The sequence below is a fragment of the Sturnira hondurensis genome, unplaced genomic scaffold (genome assembly GCF_014824575.4).
Source record: "Sturnira hondurensis isolate 20B ecotype Veracruz unplaced genomic scaffold, ASM1482457v3 Scaffold0009244, whole genome shotgun sequence".
Classification (NCBI taxonomy): Eukaryota; Metazoa; Chordata; class Mammalia; order Chiroptera; family Phyllostomidae; genus Sturnira; species Sturnira hondurensis.
Genome location: NW_028081875.1, coordinates 954,904 through 973,300, shown reverse-complemented (window position 1 = coordinate 973,300; position 18,397 = coordinate 954,904).

The following is an 18,397-nucleotide window of genomic DNA, read 5'->3' as shown; positions in this document are numbered from 1 at the left end:
AACGATGAACAGTGAAATGACAACAAACCCACAACTATCAACAACTGAATTAAAAAGGCAAAACAAACTAAACAAATGACTAGAACAAGAACAGAATTAAAGATATGAAGATAATATGGAGGGTTATCAGTGGGGTGGGTGAAAAGGGAGAATGAGGAAAAGATAGAGGGATTAAGAAGCATAATGGTTAGGTACAAAATAGACAGGGGGATGTTGAAAATAGTATACGAAATAGAGAAGCCAAAGCAGTTATATGCACAACCCATGGATATGAACTAAAGAGAAGGGATTGCTGGAGGGATAGGGGTACAAGGAAGAAGGGGGCAAATGGGAAAAATTGGGACAACTGTAATTGCATAATCAATAAAATATACTTATAAAATTTTTAAAAGTACTGCCACATGCACAGTGATTGCACAGTGAATATTTCTGAATTAATAAATGAATGACACATGGAGTAGCAGAACAAGGTGAGAAGTAGACCCTTGACTCTTTGTATATTGCACCAACCTCAGTAGAGGAAAAATGTTAATGCATACCCATACAACCCAGTGACAAGTCCAAGTTCAAGTGGAGACTTATATTTTGGTAGCAAGGGAAGGTACAAGTCCACTTTACAAACACAGCAGGACCTATCAAGTGCAGATGACCAAGAGTTTAGGTGATTACTACACTTTAGAAATCCAATGCATCTTGATTATACACAGGAAAAAGTTCTTTTTTACACTCTAACAGTGCCTTTTGTGCACATTTGAACAGAACACATAATAATTTGTTATTTAGAAGCTGATTTCCCAGTGTTGCCAAATAAGCTGATTGGAGAGCTACTCATAATTCTCATGTAGGCGAACTGGGAGAGCTCCCACCACTTAGTATTCTAAGCACTTCTCAGTAAAGACTTATAATCTTCTGCTCCCTGGAAGGGTATTTGAGATCCTGGACAGAAATAGTGTGGGAAATGTATAGCTTGCTCTTTGCTTTTCCTTTATTTGAGGCAGAAATTATTTCCTGGCTGGATACCATTGGTTACTTATTATGTGAATTACATTGAACTTCATGGAACACAAATTAAACTTTCATGAAACTGTTAACAGAATGTGAATACTGAAAGCCCCACTTATACCTCATATGTGCCAAAGAATCCACAGCCATGTCAGTGGTGGAGTGCTAATTGAAATTGTGTGATCAGTTTTCACATCTTCCATCTGTAATGAAAACTATGTTAAAGGAAACCTGCAGATTACTGTCTTCAGCCTGGGTTTTCTCTGCTATTACCTTAGACTTCTTTGCTATTTTTTTTCTTTTCGAAATGTATGCAATGCTTCTTATCAAGATCACAAGAGACACAAGGCCTCATAAGACAGCAAACTTGGAAGAAATCCCTTTTCTCTGAAATCCAACACACCCTACAACCTTCCTGAAAAGCATTTGGTGTCATCTGCTCTTACCTGAACTGATGCGTGCACTCCAACAAGTTGGTGTGTTGACCACAGCTGCAGCTCTCGGCCCTGGTCCCTGTTCCTGGGAGCCAGGTGAGGCAGATCTTGGCCTGCAGGGTCTGTGTATGTTGTGGTTGCTAGTGAACAAGTACACATGGACTATAGAAATCCTGTGGGAAAAAGGGATGGCACAACCCTATGTGAGAGAGAGGACCCCAACCCCTGCCACTATAGAAATCCTGTGGGAAAAAGGGATGGCACAGCCCTATGTGAGAGAGAGGGCCCCAACCCCTGCCTGGACAGGCTTTTATTGTTTTTCTGGGTACATTACATGGAGAGTAGTCCTCATTTACTATGCATAGGTTCACATTAGGTGGTTATCTTTTACAGACAACAAAGAAGAGGATATTCCTAATTACATCAAAGAAGGATATTTGGAAGTATAAAAGGGAAAGTGGTTGGACTGGTAGCAGTCCATTCTTGGGAGGTTTAGCTCAGATTTTAGGAAGTTGTAAGAAGCCCTTGTGCCTCAATTCAGGGAGAGGCAGTATTAGCAAAAGCAATCCTCATAGCAGGTGCAATGCAGTCCTGATTTCCCATGGAAAAAAAACCCTCCATGGGTGTGGTCCTGTGTGCCAACTTGCACCCCACTGGTTTTCCATGTGAGTGCTGAGCTACATTTCCATGTCATGTGAAATGGTTCCCTATAGTAGTGTACATAGAAAACTCTGCAGGCTACACAAAAAACTACTTCAACCAATAAGTGAATGTGACAAAATATGGGATACAAGGGTAATACTCAAAAATTAAAAGCATTTCGTCCACCAGAAATGAAATATCATAAACATAATTTAGAAAAAAATTCTACTTACTATAGCAACAAAGAAAAATAAAGCACATAGAAATATACTTAACTAAGTAGGTAAAATAATTTTATTTGGAAAACTGAGGAACACTGAGAAAAATAAATTAAGGAAAATACAAATAAATGAAAATGTATCTATGTTCATGCATTGGAACATCATTAAAATGTCCATAATATCCAAAGCGATCTATAGATTCAATGCAATCCATATTAAAATACAAATGACATATCTCACAGAGTTTTGACAAATATATTTTTTTAATTTATGAAACAAAACCAACCCTCACTAGCTAGAATCAACAATTTTGAGAAAGAAGAACAAAGCTGGATGGATAATAATACCTGATACCAAACTATATTGGAACACCACTCTGATCAAAACAGTGATGTACTTGCATAAGAACACACACATAGATCAATGGAGCAGAATAGAGAGCCCAGATATAATCCAGGTGTCTATGGTCAATTGATATTTGACAATGGAACATAAGAATAAAATGGAGTAAAGATAACCTCTTCAGTAAATGGTGGTGGGAGATCTGGACGGGTGAATGCAAAATAAAAAAAAAGAAGAAAGAAAGAAAAAAGAAAAGAAAGAAAGAAAGAAAGAAAGAAAGAAAGAAAGAAAGAAAGAAAGAAAGAAAGAAAGAAAGAAAGAAAAGCTATGTCATCAAGTTACACCATACACCAGAATAAACTCAAGATAGATAAAATACTTAAGAGTAAGCCAGGGAACAATAAACATCCTAAATGAAAACATAGGCAGTAAAATTTCAGATACCTCACGCAACAAAATTTTCATTGATATATGTCCAAGGGCAAAGGAAATAAAATAAAGAATAAATAAATGGGACATAAAAAAGGAAGATGGCAACAGAGTAGGAGGGACCAGATTCCATTTCCCCCTACGCATGGGAGATAAACCTGGCTGATATACAGAAGAACAGAGAAAACAGCCAACAGTACCCCAGCATATATGAAAACGAGAGACCAGAAATTGTAGCAGACACCTAAAAACCAGAAGGTAAGGAGACTGCTGCAGGACAATAAGGTCCCAGGGACCAGCACAGGGACAGGATTGGCTATGGCCTAGGCCAGTGCCCAGAGCTAGGTCTACCACAGACTTCTGGAGAGCAACAGGCCTGCCACAGAGTCCTTGGGAGAGAGCCGGGTCAACTGCTCCCTCCCTCCCTCCCTGGCCAAGCTAGGTTTGAGCAGCACCAGAAGAGACCTGGTGTTTGAAGTTGCAGAGAGGGGAATAAGGAGAAAGAGGAAAACACACAAGAACTGTGGTCACCCTCGGAGTCTGTGGTCTAGGCTTGGGAGAGTTGAAAGTCCCTCAGTGACACACAGCGACTCTGATAGTCACTGGTCTGGCTGGAGAATTGGGCTATACTGAGCAGTAGGCTTGTGTAGGAGGAATTTCTCAAAAAGTACTACTCCTTGGGAGATTCTCCTGTGACAGTCACTTGGCTAACTCCCCGCCCAGTAAGGCAGCAATCCTGAGGTTGCAGGGAAGGCCTTGCGTTCCCCCATAGCACTGGGGGAAGAGTTCCCATGCAAACCCAGGGCACTCAGGCAGACTGGCCCAGTGGACGTGCGAACCCACACCCCAGTCCACAGCAATAACCCCCTGAGTAACAGCTCTCTGAAGAAGACCTGGATTCCCCATGTAAGGTGCCAAGGAGTGGCACCAGACTAGCTCTTGGGAAAATGCTTACAAGACTAGCTGAGTACACACCTGGAAGGGAGAAGGGCCACACCAATTGTCCCTCAGCCTGCTACAGCCAACAAGATCAGAAAAACTGGTTTGGCCACTTTGAAAGAAAAAAGAGGTGGTGTTTTTTTTCTAAGTAATCTTTTATTTTTTAAAATTTTATTATAGTTTTATCTTTCAGTACCTTTTCCCTCTCTTTCCTTCTTTCTTGTTTTATTCCTCCTTCCTTTCTTTATAATTTTATCTTTTTCCTCCCTTCTCATGCCTTTTTTAATAACCACAAGTGCAACAGAAAACTTGAAACTGTGATAAGACCAAAGTTGGACCCAAAGAGGGGGAATCCCAACAGTTGAGACAGTGAGACAAATTTCACTTTGCTCTTGCACAGAAACTACAAGTTACTGCATATTTGCATTACTATTTTTTATTATTCTTACATCTTTTATTTTAATAGTATTTTTTTATTTCTCTTCTTTCTGTATAATCTTTTTTTGGTTGGCTGGTTATATTGTATCATTTGAAAGTTTTCCCCTGTTCTCTCTTCACAGTGTATTGTTAATTTACTATACTTCAAGTCACTTATGTTCTCTTAGCACACTACTCAAAGTTCTATACCCCCTATTCATGTTATCCAGATCACATAGATTCTGCAATATGATTGTTGCTGTAATACTATTGTAAATAATAGCTTTGCCATATAATTGTAAATAATTCACAAAACCCCTCCCGGATCTTATCCCACTTCACAGTTTCCCGAACTCTATTACTATAGTGGTTAACTCGATTCTCTCCTACACTACACCTATTTATTTTCCTTTACTCTCACCTTACCTCAGAATCTGATTTCCCACAACCACACTGCTTTCTAGATCTAACTCACAATCATTCCCTTTTCAACAACAGTCTTATCTTCTTTCCAGCCTTTCTTAAACATGGCTAGTTGGGTTGAAGATCATGGTTAACACTATACATAGCCAAAGGATGTCCTATCTCTATTCTACCAGTTGCCACTGTACATATCCTAGAATACTCTCCTGCTGTCATAAACAATTTTGCCTTTCTCTTCAACTGATCACAAAAAAAGAGTAAATGGAAGTGGTGAACACCAGCATACCCACTGGAAGAGGAAACGCAACAACAAAGGAACCACCAAAAGATAACAACGGAAGAAGGTGAAGGAAAGAGTGGGAACCACACAAACCTCAATCCAAGGCCTATGAACATACAACTAAATAGTGAAGAAACTACCCAGTACAAACAACTGAACAAGAGCAAAAGAGAATCCTCAAAACCTTGCAAACATAGAAGAAGTAGCTCCAACACAACCTGCCCTCACTAGCACAAAAAATTAAATTTTAAAAAGGTGGTGCACAGAGTGACCATCAGTTAACAAACTGGTGGGAAGGACCCATAAAAGAAAGAGCCCAAAACAATCAAAACCCAAAGACAAACTCAGAGCCAACTAGAAGAAAAACCCAAGATCAGTGAGCTTGGGAGATCAAGGAGAGCACAACACTAAATTTCAAAGGTATTCTACCACAGGAGTTCACACCATGAACCCAGGAAGACAGAACAAATAAATTTAAGGAGCTGAAGATAAGAAGAAGAGTCTCAGAAACAATGGGAAGACAAAGAAAAAAAATGAAAGGAAAGGAAGCCTCAGGAAGAATGGTGCATGAAATAGAGACAAGTCAACTATCAGCTATTGAATTCAAAGCACAGTTATCTGAAAGTTCAAAGAACTCACAATGAGACACAATAAACTATAGGGAAATTACAATGAACTCATTGCAAACCACATCAACATGAAAGAAGAAATAGAAACTATAAGCAGGGGCCAAGAGGAAATGAAGAATACAATTTCTGAACTGAAGAACACAGTGGAAGGAATCAAAGGCAGGATCTATTAAGCAGAAGATCAAATCAGTAAGATGGAGGACAAACTAGAAAAAAAAAACAAACCCAGAAAGAGCAAGAAAGGAAAAGAGGCTCAGAAAGAATGAAGAGGGATTAAGAGAAATGAAAGACAATATGAAATATAGTAATATGTGAATAATAGGAATATCAGAAGGAGAAGAACAATAAGGGATACAAAATCTATTTGAAAAAGCAATGATGGGAAACTCCCCTAATTTGATGAGAGAAAAAGTCACACAAATCTAGGAAACATAGAGAGTCCGGATCAAGAGGAACCCCAAGAGGCCCTCTTCAAGACACATCATTATTAAAATGGCAAAATTCCAAGACAAAGAGAGAATCTTAAAGGTAGCAAGGGAGAAAAAGGAAGTAACATACAAGGGAGCCCCAATAAGGTTAGCTGCTGACTTCTCAATGGAAACACTCCAAGCAAGAAGAGAATGGCAAGAAATATTCCAAGTAATGACAACCAGAGGCCTGTAACCAAGGCTACTTTACCCAGCAAGGCTCTCAATTAGATAGAAGGTGAAATAAAGAGTTTCCAAGACAAAAGAAGTCTAAAAGAATATGCCTCCACCAAAGCAGCTCTGCAAGAGATGCTAAAGGGACCGCTTTAAGGAAAGGAAGGAAAAGAGAGACACAGAGAGAAACACAGGTACAAAAATGGCAATGAATAAGTACCTATCAGTAATAACCTTCAACCTAAATGGATTAAATGCTCCCATAAAAATACACAGATTAGCTGAATGGATAAGAAAGAATGATCCACACATATACTGCCTACAAGAGAACCCACCTCAGGACAAACAACCTACATAGAATTAAAGTGAAGAGCTAGAAACAAAATTTTCAAGCCAGTGTACAGGAAAAAAAAAGCTGGGGTAGCAATACTCATATCAGACAAAATGGACTTCAAAAAAGGGGCCATAAAGAGAGACCCAGATGGTCACTTCATAGTACTCAAGAATAAATCCACCAAGAAGACATAAACATTATAAATATATATGCACCCAATGTAGGAACACTCAAATACATAAAGAAAATCTTAGAGGACTCAAAGAAAGATATTGACAGCAACACTTATACTTGGAGATTTTATCACCCCACTGTCAAAAATGGACAGATCTCCTAAACAAAATATCAACAAAGATATTGTCACATTGAACAATGCCCCAGATGAAATGGGTTTACCTGATGTATAAGAGTCCTTCATTCCAAAGAAGGTAAATACACATTCTTTTCAAATGCACATGAAACACTTTCAAAGATAAACCACATGATAGGACACAAAACGAGCCTCAAGAAAATTTAAAAAAGTAAAATCATACCAAGCATTTTCTCTGAAACTAGAAACCAACACCAAGGGGAAAAAACCCAAAATTCAAAATCAGGGAGATTGAATAGCAAGCTATTAAACAACGAGTGGGTCAAGAGTGAAATTAGGAAAGAAATCAAAAAGTTTCTGGAAACAGATGAAAATGAACTTACAACAACCCAGAACTTAGGGGAAACAGTGAAGGCAGTCTTGGGATGAAAGTTGATAGCAATACAGGCCTACATAAAAAAGAAACATTTCAAACAAACAACCTAATTCTATGCCTACAAGAACTGAAGGAACATCAACAAGCAGAACCTACAGCAAGTAGAAAGAAGGAAATAAACAAAATCAGAGCAGAATCAAATGACATAGAGACTAAAAGCACAATTCTAAAGATTAATGAATCCAGGAGCTGTTTTTTGAAAAGATAAACAAAATTGACAAGACTTTAAGCAGGCTCATCAAGAAAAAAAGAGAAAGAACCCAAATAAACACAATCAGAAATGAAAAAGGAGAGATTACAACTGACACCACCAAAATAGAAGAGCTTGTAAGAGATTACTATGCAGAACTGTATGCCAAGAAATTTGAAAACCTAGGTGAAATGTACAAATTTCTAGAAAAATATAACCTTCCAAAACTCAATGAAGAAGAAGCAGAAAGCCTGAACAGACCAATAAGAACAGATGAAATTGAAGCAGCAATAAAAAAACCTCCAGACACACAAAAGCCCTAGACCAGATGGTTTCACAGGAGAATTCTACAAAGCATTTAAGGAAGAGCTAACCCCTATTCTTCACAGACTATTAAAAAAAAACAAAATGGCCTGCCTGGCATAGCTCAGTGGATTGAGCGTGGGCTTCTGAACCAAAGGATCGTGGTTCGATTCCCAGTCAGGGCACATGCCTGGGTTGCAGGTTAGTTCCCAGTGGAGAACATATGACAAGCTACCAGACATTGATGTTTCTCTTCCTCTCTCCTTCCTTTCCCCTCTAAAGATAAATAAATAAAAAATCTTAAAAAAACCCAAATGATGGAAGACTCCCAAACTCTTTTTATGAAGAGAGTTTGGGAGTACTGGCTCCCTAATTCCAAAACCAGGTAAAGATACACAAAGAAATAAAAACATCAGGCCAACATCTCTGATGCACATAGACCCTAAAATCCTCAACAAAATTTTGGCAAACTGCATCCAACAATACATTAAAAAAATCATACACCCTGACCAAGTGGGATTCATCCCGGGGAATCAAGGATGGTTCCATATTCACAAATCAGTAAATGTAATACATCACATAAACAAAAGCAAAGACAAAAATTACATGATCATATCCATAGATGTGGAAAAAGTTCTTGATAAAGTACAGCACTTATTAATGATTAAAAAACACTCAGCAAAGTGGGAATAGAGGGAGCATTCATCAACATAATAAAGGCCATATATGAGAAACCTACAGCCAACACTATAGTCAATGGGCACAAACTAAAATCTTTTCCACTAAGATCAGGGACAAGACAATGATATCCACTTTCACCACTTCTATTCAATATAGTATTGGAAGTTTTAGTCACAGCGATGAGACACGTAAAGGAAATAAAAGGCATCCAAATCAGAAAGAAGGAAACAAAACTGTCACTGTTTGCAAATTACATGATAGTGTACATGGTAAATCACATAGACTCCACTCAAAAACTGCGCAACCTAATGAATAAATTTGGCAAAACAGTGGATAGAAAGTACTTTTTCCAGAAATCAAAGGCGTTTTTGTATACCAACAATGAAACAGCAGAAGCAGAAATCAAGAAAAAATCTCATTCAATATAGCAAAAACAGAAATAAAATATGTAGGAATAAACCTAACCAAGGAGATAAAAGACCTGTATACAGAAAACTGCACAACACTGAAGAAAGAAATCAAGGAAGACGCAAACAAATGGAAACATATCGTGTTCATGGATTGGAAGAATTAACATCATCAAAATGTCCATACTACCCAAAGCAATTTACAGATTCAGTACAATACCTATTAAAGTACCAATGGCATATTTCACAGACATAGAACAAACAATTCAAAAATGTCTATGGAACCATAAATGACCCTGGATAGCAGCTGCAATTTTGAGAAAGAAAAGGAAAGTAGGAGGTATCACAATACCTGATACCAAACTGTATTACAAGGCCACTATAATCAAAACAGCCTGGTACTGGCATAAGAACAGGCACATAGACCAATGGAATAGAATAAAGAGCCCTGAAATGAACCCAAGTCTCTGCAGTCAATTAATATTTGCAAAGGGGGCAGCAACATAAAACAGACTAAAAATATCCTCTTCAACAAATGGTGTTGGGAGACCTGGACAGCCACATGCATAAAATAAATAAATAAATAAATAAATAAATAAATAAATAAATAAATAAATAAATTTGAGTATCAACTTACACCATCCATCAGAATAAATTCAAGGTGAATAAAAGACTTAAGTATAAGCCAGGCCATCATCAATGTCCTAGAGGAGAACACAGGCAGGAACATCTCAGATATTTCATGCAGCAACATTTTTACTGATATGTCCCCTAGAGCAGGGGACATAAAAAAGAGAATAAACAAATGGGATCTCATGAAAATTAAAAACCCCTGCACAGCTAAGGAAAACAGAATTAAAATAAAAAGAGAACCAACTGTATGGGAAAACATTTGCTGATGATACCTCAGGCAATGCTTTAATTTCCAAAATATACAAAGAACTTATGTGACTCCACTCTAAGAAGACAAGCAACTCAATTAAAAGATGGGCAAAGGACTTGAGCAGACACTTCTTTAAGGAGAGCACACAGAGGATTCAAAGACAAATGAAAAGATGCTCAGTATTGCTATCAGAGAAATGCATATTAAAACCACAATGAGATACCACTTTACACTAGTCAGAATGACCACCATAAACAAACCAACAAACAAGTGTTGGAGACGCTGCGAGGAAAAGAGGACTCTATTTTACTGTTGGTGGGATTGCAGACTGGTACAACCACTGTGGAAAACAGTATGAAATTTTCTAAGAAAACTAAAAATGGATCTACCTTTTCACCCATCAATTTCACTGCTAGGATTATATCCTAAGAACCCTGAATCACCACTCTAAAAGAACCTATACATTGCAATGTTCATAACAGCCCAATTTACAATAGACAAATGCTGAAAGCAACCTAAGTGTCCATCAGTAAATAAATGTATCAAAAAACTAGGGTAGCCCTGGCTGATGTAGCTCAGTGGATTGAGCATGGGCCTGTGAAGCAAAGAGTCGCTGGTGTGATTCCCAGTCAGGGCACATGCCTGGGTTGCAGGCCAGGTCCCCAGTAGGGGACACATGATAGGCGACCACACATTGATGTTTCTCTCCCACTCTTTCTCCTCCCCTTCCCCTCTCTCTAAAAATACATAAATAAATATAAAAAACTAGGGTACATTTACACAATGCAATTCTACACAGCAGAAACAAAAAAAGGAGATCCTACTCTTTGTGACAACATGGATGAAACTGAGGAACATTATGCTAAGGGATATAAGCCAGGTCGTAAAAGACAAATACCATATGATCTTACATTTAACTGGAATCTAATCAACAAAATGAACAAGCAAGAAAAATATAACCAAAGACATTGAAATTGAGAAAAGGCTGACAGTGACCAGAGGGCAGAGGGAAGGAGATAATGGGGAAAAATGGTAAACGGTTTACAGGAACAATTATAAAGGGCATGTGGACAATAATAAGGGGGATTGGAAATGGGGGAAGTAGGTGAGAAGGTTTGGTGTGGTGGGGAGTGGTGGGGGAAAAGGCAGAAAACTGTACTTGAACTACAATAATAATGTTAAAAATAAAATAAAATTATGTGAGCTGGAATAAAATTACTTTTCTAACATGTGAAAAATTCCAAAATTGTCTGCTGAGAAATTTAAGAAAATGATTCTTGTTATTTTCTAGGTTAATATGGGTGGCTTATCACCTGGGAACTGACTATCAACACTGTTTCTCATGCAGTCTGGATACTTGGGGAAGAATTTCCAAGTGAGATCATGAGATAAGCATTTGAATGACAAGGAAACCGACACAATTCTCTGTGAAGATAAGCCTACCACTTGATCATCCTTCTCCCTTCTATTCACTGAATTGCAAACACCTTGTATGTTGGTTCTTCTGGCTCTGAGGACACTAAAGTTCTTGCCAAATTTCTTGTCTCTGTCTTTTTTCCCATACCACTGGTTGTCCCCACTACCTGGGTTCTTAATCCTCTTACGTTGATATGTACAGCAGCACATTACCCACATACCCTGGGAACCCACACTCCAGGCCTATGAGACAGTCTTTGTAGCTTCTTCAGTTTCCCTAGAGTATAGCTGTTTATTCCAGTCATCAAACAGATTGAATCAAATGGTTTTGGGGGTTGTAGAGCCTTGCTTTTGCTACTCACCACAGTCCTTCACCACTTGTTCAGTGCAGGACCCATATCCACCATCAACTTATCTTCTAAAATTGACTGCTCTTTTTGGCTTCCCTGGAATAGATTTTGGCAAAACCACTGTGCACCTGCCACAGGACTTCAAACTCTTGCCACCTAAGGCCAGCTCATTCAGAACTCCTGAAGCTTGGCTCTTTTTACCATCTCTGAGCACTGATGAGCTCAGGAACTTGGACTGCTCCCACAAATACAGGACCTGCCTTCCCAGAGGAATTAGGAGACATAATCCTGAGGGGTAAGGTGTTACTGCCTCATGGAGCAGAATCTGACCACTGAGAGAAAGAAAAAAGTCCCACAGAATAAATTCCTCTCCTCTCCTGCCATTGATGATTGCTCTGAAACCAGGTGGTTGCACATGTTGGGCCAGAATTTGCTCTTTGTCACTGGTGCTGTCCTGGGATTCATCTCCCATGAAGCCTAGTTTGTAAGCTTAGCCCAGCTTCCTGAGTAACCACAGTCCAAGGTATGACCTGGTGCTCCTTAACTAAACTAAATGCATCCACTTACATAGTGTCTTAAGCTGGAAAGCTGAGAAGTATCCAATCTTCTCCTTTTTTTGGCTCCTTATACCCATCTGCTACCAAACAAATGTCTCCACTTAACATTTCAGAAATCCCAGTTTTCTTGCCATTATCATGCCCCTCAGTCCAGTCCCATACCATTATTAACTTACACAATCACTAAATTCTAGGATCAATCGACAGCTCTATTTTTGCATATTTCAGATCATCCTCTCTCACACACATTCACAATAGAGGCCTTCCTGCAATGCAAACCCAGCCATCTTCTTTCTGGTTAGAGCCTTCCATTGGTTTCCATCATCATCCTGAAGGATAAAATTTAAATATTTTAGAATGAAGACATTTAAGACCTTACCTTCTGACAGCTCCTTCTTCCAATCCCCCATCTTTCCTGCTTCAGCAGCAGGAACTGCCTGCTGCTACCATATCACACCATGCTCCCTTATATTTAGTGTTGCAGGTTGGGGTCTTCAGAGAAGATACTGAGTTGGAATTTAGGGTGGAATATTTATCAGGGCTAACATTCTCCAATAAAATATAAGATGTGCAATAAAATTGAATTTCAGATAAATAAATTATAAATAAGTTATGTCCCATACAATATTTAGAATATACTTATATAAAATGGTTGTTTATTTAAAATTTATATTTAATTGAGAACTATGTGTTGTTATTTGGCAGCCCTAAATAGGGATTAATATCTTTGAAGGGAAGAAGGAGAACACACAACTGAATGAATGCAGGACTGGGCAAGGGGTAACCAACTCCATGGTGAGCTGAGGAGTAACTATTATCTGTTACAGTGTCCAGAATTAGGTTAAAACAGCCAGGGCTTTATACTTCAAACTCACTCAGTCTCCAATGCAAACAACCCTAGGAATGTCTTGACTTTGGAAAGGTGGCTCTCTGCTCCTGAGCAGAACAGGAAGAAGCTGGCAGCTGCAGGCCCCTGATAACCACACCGCGGCTGGACAGCAAGTCCTTCCCTGAACTAAGATCAGGTGCACATCTTTCTTTTTTTATTTAATTCTTATTCAAGTACAGTTTTCTGTTTTATATTCCCAGCCCTGCCCCCCCCCGTGCTCCAAACCTCCCTCCCATTTCCACCCCCCCACCTTAATTATTGTCCATGTGTCCTTTATACTTATTCATGTGAGTCCCTCACCTTTTCCCCTATGATTCTCTCCCCTCTCCCTTCTGGACACTGTCAGCCTGTTCCATATTTGAGTGTCATTGGTCATACTTTGCTTGCTTGTTTGTTTTGTTGTTTAGATTCCTGTTAACGATGAGATCATATGGTATTTGTCTTTCACCTCCTGGCTTATTTCGCTCAGCATAATGCCTTCCAGTTCCATCCATGATGTTGCAAAGGGTAGGAACTCCTTCTTCCTTTTTGCAGCATAGAATTCCATTGTGTAAATGTACCATAGTTTTTTGATCCAGTCATTTACCGATGGGCATCTAGGTGGCTTCCAACACTTTGCTATCGTGAATTGTGCTGCTATGAACATTGGGGTGCATAGGTTCTTTTGGATTGGTGTTTCTGGGTTCTTAGGATATACTCCTAACAGTGGAATTGCTGGGTCAAAAGGCACGTTCATTTTTAGTTTTCTTAGAAAATTCCAGACTGTTTTCCATAGTGGTTGTACCAGTCTGCAATCCCACCAACAGTGAACTAGAATCCCCTTTTCCCCACAACCTCTCCAGCACTTGTTGTTTGTTTCTTTGTTTATGGTAGCCATTCTGACTGGTGTGAAGTGGTATCTCATTGTGGTTTTAATTTGCATCTCTCTGATAGCTAGTGATATCGAGCATCTTTTCATGTGTCTCTGAATCCTCTGTATGTCCTCCTTGGAGAAATGTCTGTTCAAGTCATTTGCCCATTTTTTAATTGGGTTGCTTGTCTTCTTTGAGTGGAGTTGAGTGAGTTCTTTGTATATTTTGGAGCTTAAACCTTTGTCTGAGGTATCATTGCAAATATGTTTTCCCAAACTGTTGCTTCTCTTTTTATCTTGATACTGTTTTCCTTAGCCATGCAGAAGCTTTTAATTTTGATGAGATCCCATTTGTTTATTCTTTCCTTTATGTCCCTTGCTCTAGGGGATGTATCATTAAAAATCTTTCTTAATGGAATGTCTGAGATTTTCCTGCCAATGTTCTCCTCTAGGGCTTTAATGGTTTCACAGCTTATATTACAGTCTTTTATCCACCCTGAATTTACTTTGGTGTATGGTGTAAGTTGGTGCTCAAGTTTCATTTTTTTGCATGTACCAGTCCAGATCTCCCAACACCATTTGTTGAAGAGGCTATCTTCACTCCACTTTATGTTATTGCCCCCTTTGTCGAATATTAATTGACTGTAGAGAGTTGGGTTTATTTCTTGGTTCTCTGTTCTATTCCATTGGTCTATGTGCCTGTTTTTATGCCAGAGGGGCACATCTTTGTGTTCATCATACTTAGCCTTTGCTCTTGTTTCTGCTTAAATGTTTTTTCCTGTGTCCCTACCTGGCCTTTTCAGTCATTTAAGACATTGAAGTCACTTGTTTTGACTCCGTCTGCACCTTATATACAAAGAATCACTCCTGCGTTATTTTTTTATTTTCCTCAATTGTTGTCCTTACTTATCAGAGTCATTATTTATATGCTTGTGTCTGTCTTCCCTGCCAGATGGCTAAACTATTTCATATGTTATAGTTTGTCTTCTGCATCCAGAAAGTATTTATTGGCACTGATCATGAACTAGGCAATGCACTAGGCATTGGGACACTCCTGTGAACAAGGCCACCATATCCTAGGCCACTTTGACTTTAGAAGTAGGTGATAGGTACACATAATTTAGTTATGCAGCTATAGCATTAGCAGAGTGTCTTAGCTTGAGTTCCCACAGAAGCAGACCCCAAGACAAGGATTTGGGTATAGTAAGTTTATTTGATGATCCCAGAAAATCCTGGCAAGTGAACAAAGGAGTAAGACAAGGAAGGGAAGTCAGCCAGTACACAGTGAGTTATCAAACAAGTTCTCACTATAAACAGTCAGGGCACAGTTCTTCTGGGGAATCTCTGATAGTCCTTGTAGACCATGTGTTTTCAGAGTTATTCTGCTTGAAGGGCAGTGAGCTGGGGTATTTTTTCATTATGCCATCAGTCATTGGTGGAGAGCTACTGTGGGAGTGGGGGTAACTGTTTTTGCTCCAGCACTTCCATCTGGAATGAACTGGCTCTGGCCCTAAGTTAAACTTAAGACTGTTATATATAAGGAACAGGGAAGGCCCAATATTTATGGGTGGACCTCCTACTACTAATGCTACTATTGGGAGAAGCAGAACAGAATGAATCATAATTTCCAGGTATAATTTGTTCTCACCCAGATTTATGGGGAGGAATGAAATGTGAACAAGTAAAAGGGATGGGTTCCAGGAGAGGATGCACAATGTGTAAAAACACAGAGGCAAGAAAGAGTTGGGTGTCTAAGGGAATAGAATAAATTCAAGCATCTGCAAACCTGTTCTCAGGAAGTTCTGTGAATGGGGTTGAGAGAGAGCTGGAAATACACTCTGGAAGGCTCTGAGAGCCATGACATATGTTGGGAGCAAGACCCTTCTGACTATTAGAAGTTCTTGAGTAATGTAGATGAATAAAGGTCTGTGTGTCAAAGGATCTCAAACAATTTTTGATTGAATTGTCATAGGATCTATTGCATCAGTAGCTTCAAAATGAGCATTTTGAATAGGGCTCAGAAAACAAAAGTTTCTCCTTACTATGAGCAATACCTGCTGGAATTATTGCAGGAAACCCCACTAACCTAAGATTCTTCCCTTAACTCAAAAAGTGAAAGTCAAACCTGAGAGTGCCTCTCCCAGCTCTTTGGGCATGTTGAAACACACGTGGGCTTTCTCCCTCATAATGAGGTTCATGAGAACAGCTTAGTGTCAACACTTCATGGATACCACACACCAAAGGCAAATGTTTTAAAACAAAGAAAAGGACATATGGAATGAGAAAATGTCTACAACATTGCTGAATACTGGAGGGCAATGGGAACTGGGCCAACTTTGACTCTCAAATTCTTACTACATAAATTGGAATTTGAAAACTATTCCCAACTAACAATTGGCCTAAACCTTAATGAATTTAGACTCTAACCCAGGATCAGTGGTAAAAGATGTTTATAGTACTTAGAAAAAATGGTCGGCTTGTATATACTCAAGAAATATATTGAAGTGAATGGGCATGGTGGTTATGATTTCTTAATGAAAACTGATCAAGTTGCCCTCTTTCGTATTTCTTGCTCAAGGTCCCATCTTGAATCCCTGACACTGTCTCCATCTTTGCACTATGTAAGCTCTCTGCTTTGAAAGTGGGCTAGGCAGTGTGGTATAGGGAGAAATGTCAACCCTGGAACTAGTCAGAAAACCTGGCTTTGAGTCCTGACTTGGTTTCTTAGGCCTCAGAAGCTTATTTAGTTGTAGACAAGTCACTTAGCCTGTGTAAGACCCAGTTTTTATATCTCTATAATGGGTACAAATCAATGTTTCCTTTTCGTGACTGATATATATCTGACCTTGCATATGTATATCTCTGACAGAATGTCCAAAAGGGGTAAGTGTGTGGCAGGAGAAATCTCATGGACTGTGGAATCTGATAGACTTACCTTAAAACCTCACCTGCCACCTGACATTTGGTCAAGTTGCTGATATTCTCCCAGGTGCAGTTTACATATTTACTTTTTAAATCTACCTTGGAAGTCTTTTTGAAGATCAGATAAAATGGTACATGTAAAGCATAAATCAAGTTCTCAGAAATGGTAGCTCCATGAATCTCTTTTAGGTAAATGAAGATGCAGTTGCTCAATAAATACAGTAACTTTCCAGACTCTTATTGATGTCTAGAGTCTAATTGATGAGTCAATATTAGTTGCAGATAACAATGTGCCCTCTAGTGAGTTTGAGTGGAAGGGGGCTCAGTAAAGGAAATTTGGATGCTCACAGACCTATGGGATGCCATTTAATTGGGTGTGGATGCTACATAGCCACTTGCAGAACAGCCAGAGGTACAAGAAAACCTCCTAACTGTCTCAGCAGGAAATCTGCTACCTTCTACTTGCCACCTACGGCATTAGGGTCTAGATAGCTAAGGCCATGGCACATGTACTACATTTCTGTGCTTGGGGTCTGCACCTCACCTCATGTTGCTATGGTCTGTGATAGATCACATGGGGAGGGGTTAGCTACAGGAGATGCTAGGAAATACAGCATTTGGCTTTCTGAATGTAAGCTAGAAGGAGATGGGATAAGAGTGGAGAGAGCTAACCTACATTCTAAGCCACCTGCTCCTTCACTCTGGATAGTCCTATGGAAGAGGAATCATCTAAGTTTCAAATGTTTATTCTAGGATCTTCTATTCAAAACTGCTAATAAAAAGGATCTTTATTAGTTTTTAAAAATAATAACTATTTTCATGTCTGAATGTGAATGTGTAAGGATAATATTGCTTGAAAATATTTTTCTTCCTGTGTTTATTTTAAAAATAATAGAAAACATTTTATTTTGAGTATTAACCTAATTCTTCTGGGGGAGGCTGCTTATCTAGAGGAGGAAAGCACCTCCAGAATACTGCCTTTTTGGGGAACCCCTTAGAAATTTTTCTAACAAGAGCATTTGGTTAGGGTTCAGGGCTGATGGTCATTTTTCACTTTAAGAAAGAAATTCCACTTTTTCCATGCAATTCTGAGTTCTAACTTTCATTCCCAGGGTGTGCCTGTTATCTCAGAAGGTTGCCCAGAAACAGAGCCTGAGGATTTGTAGGGAAGTGTTTGGTTTGAAAGTGTTTGTATCTAGCAGAACAGGAGTGAGTGGAACTGAAGAGGAAAGCAGGACAAGTAAGGGTAGTATCTCCAGGACAGTACCAAGAGGGAAGCACTGGCTCAGCCCTGCAGGGAGTTCTGGAGACTCTGCAGGTTCCACCTCATAGCTGTCCTACAAGAATCTCAGGTACTGGATACAGGGGTGAGGCCATTAGGAGCTGATGTGCATGGAAATGTTATGGTGACCAGACAGGCTGGAAATGGCCTACATGTTACATATAATGCGTGTGTGAGCAGAAACTGTA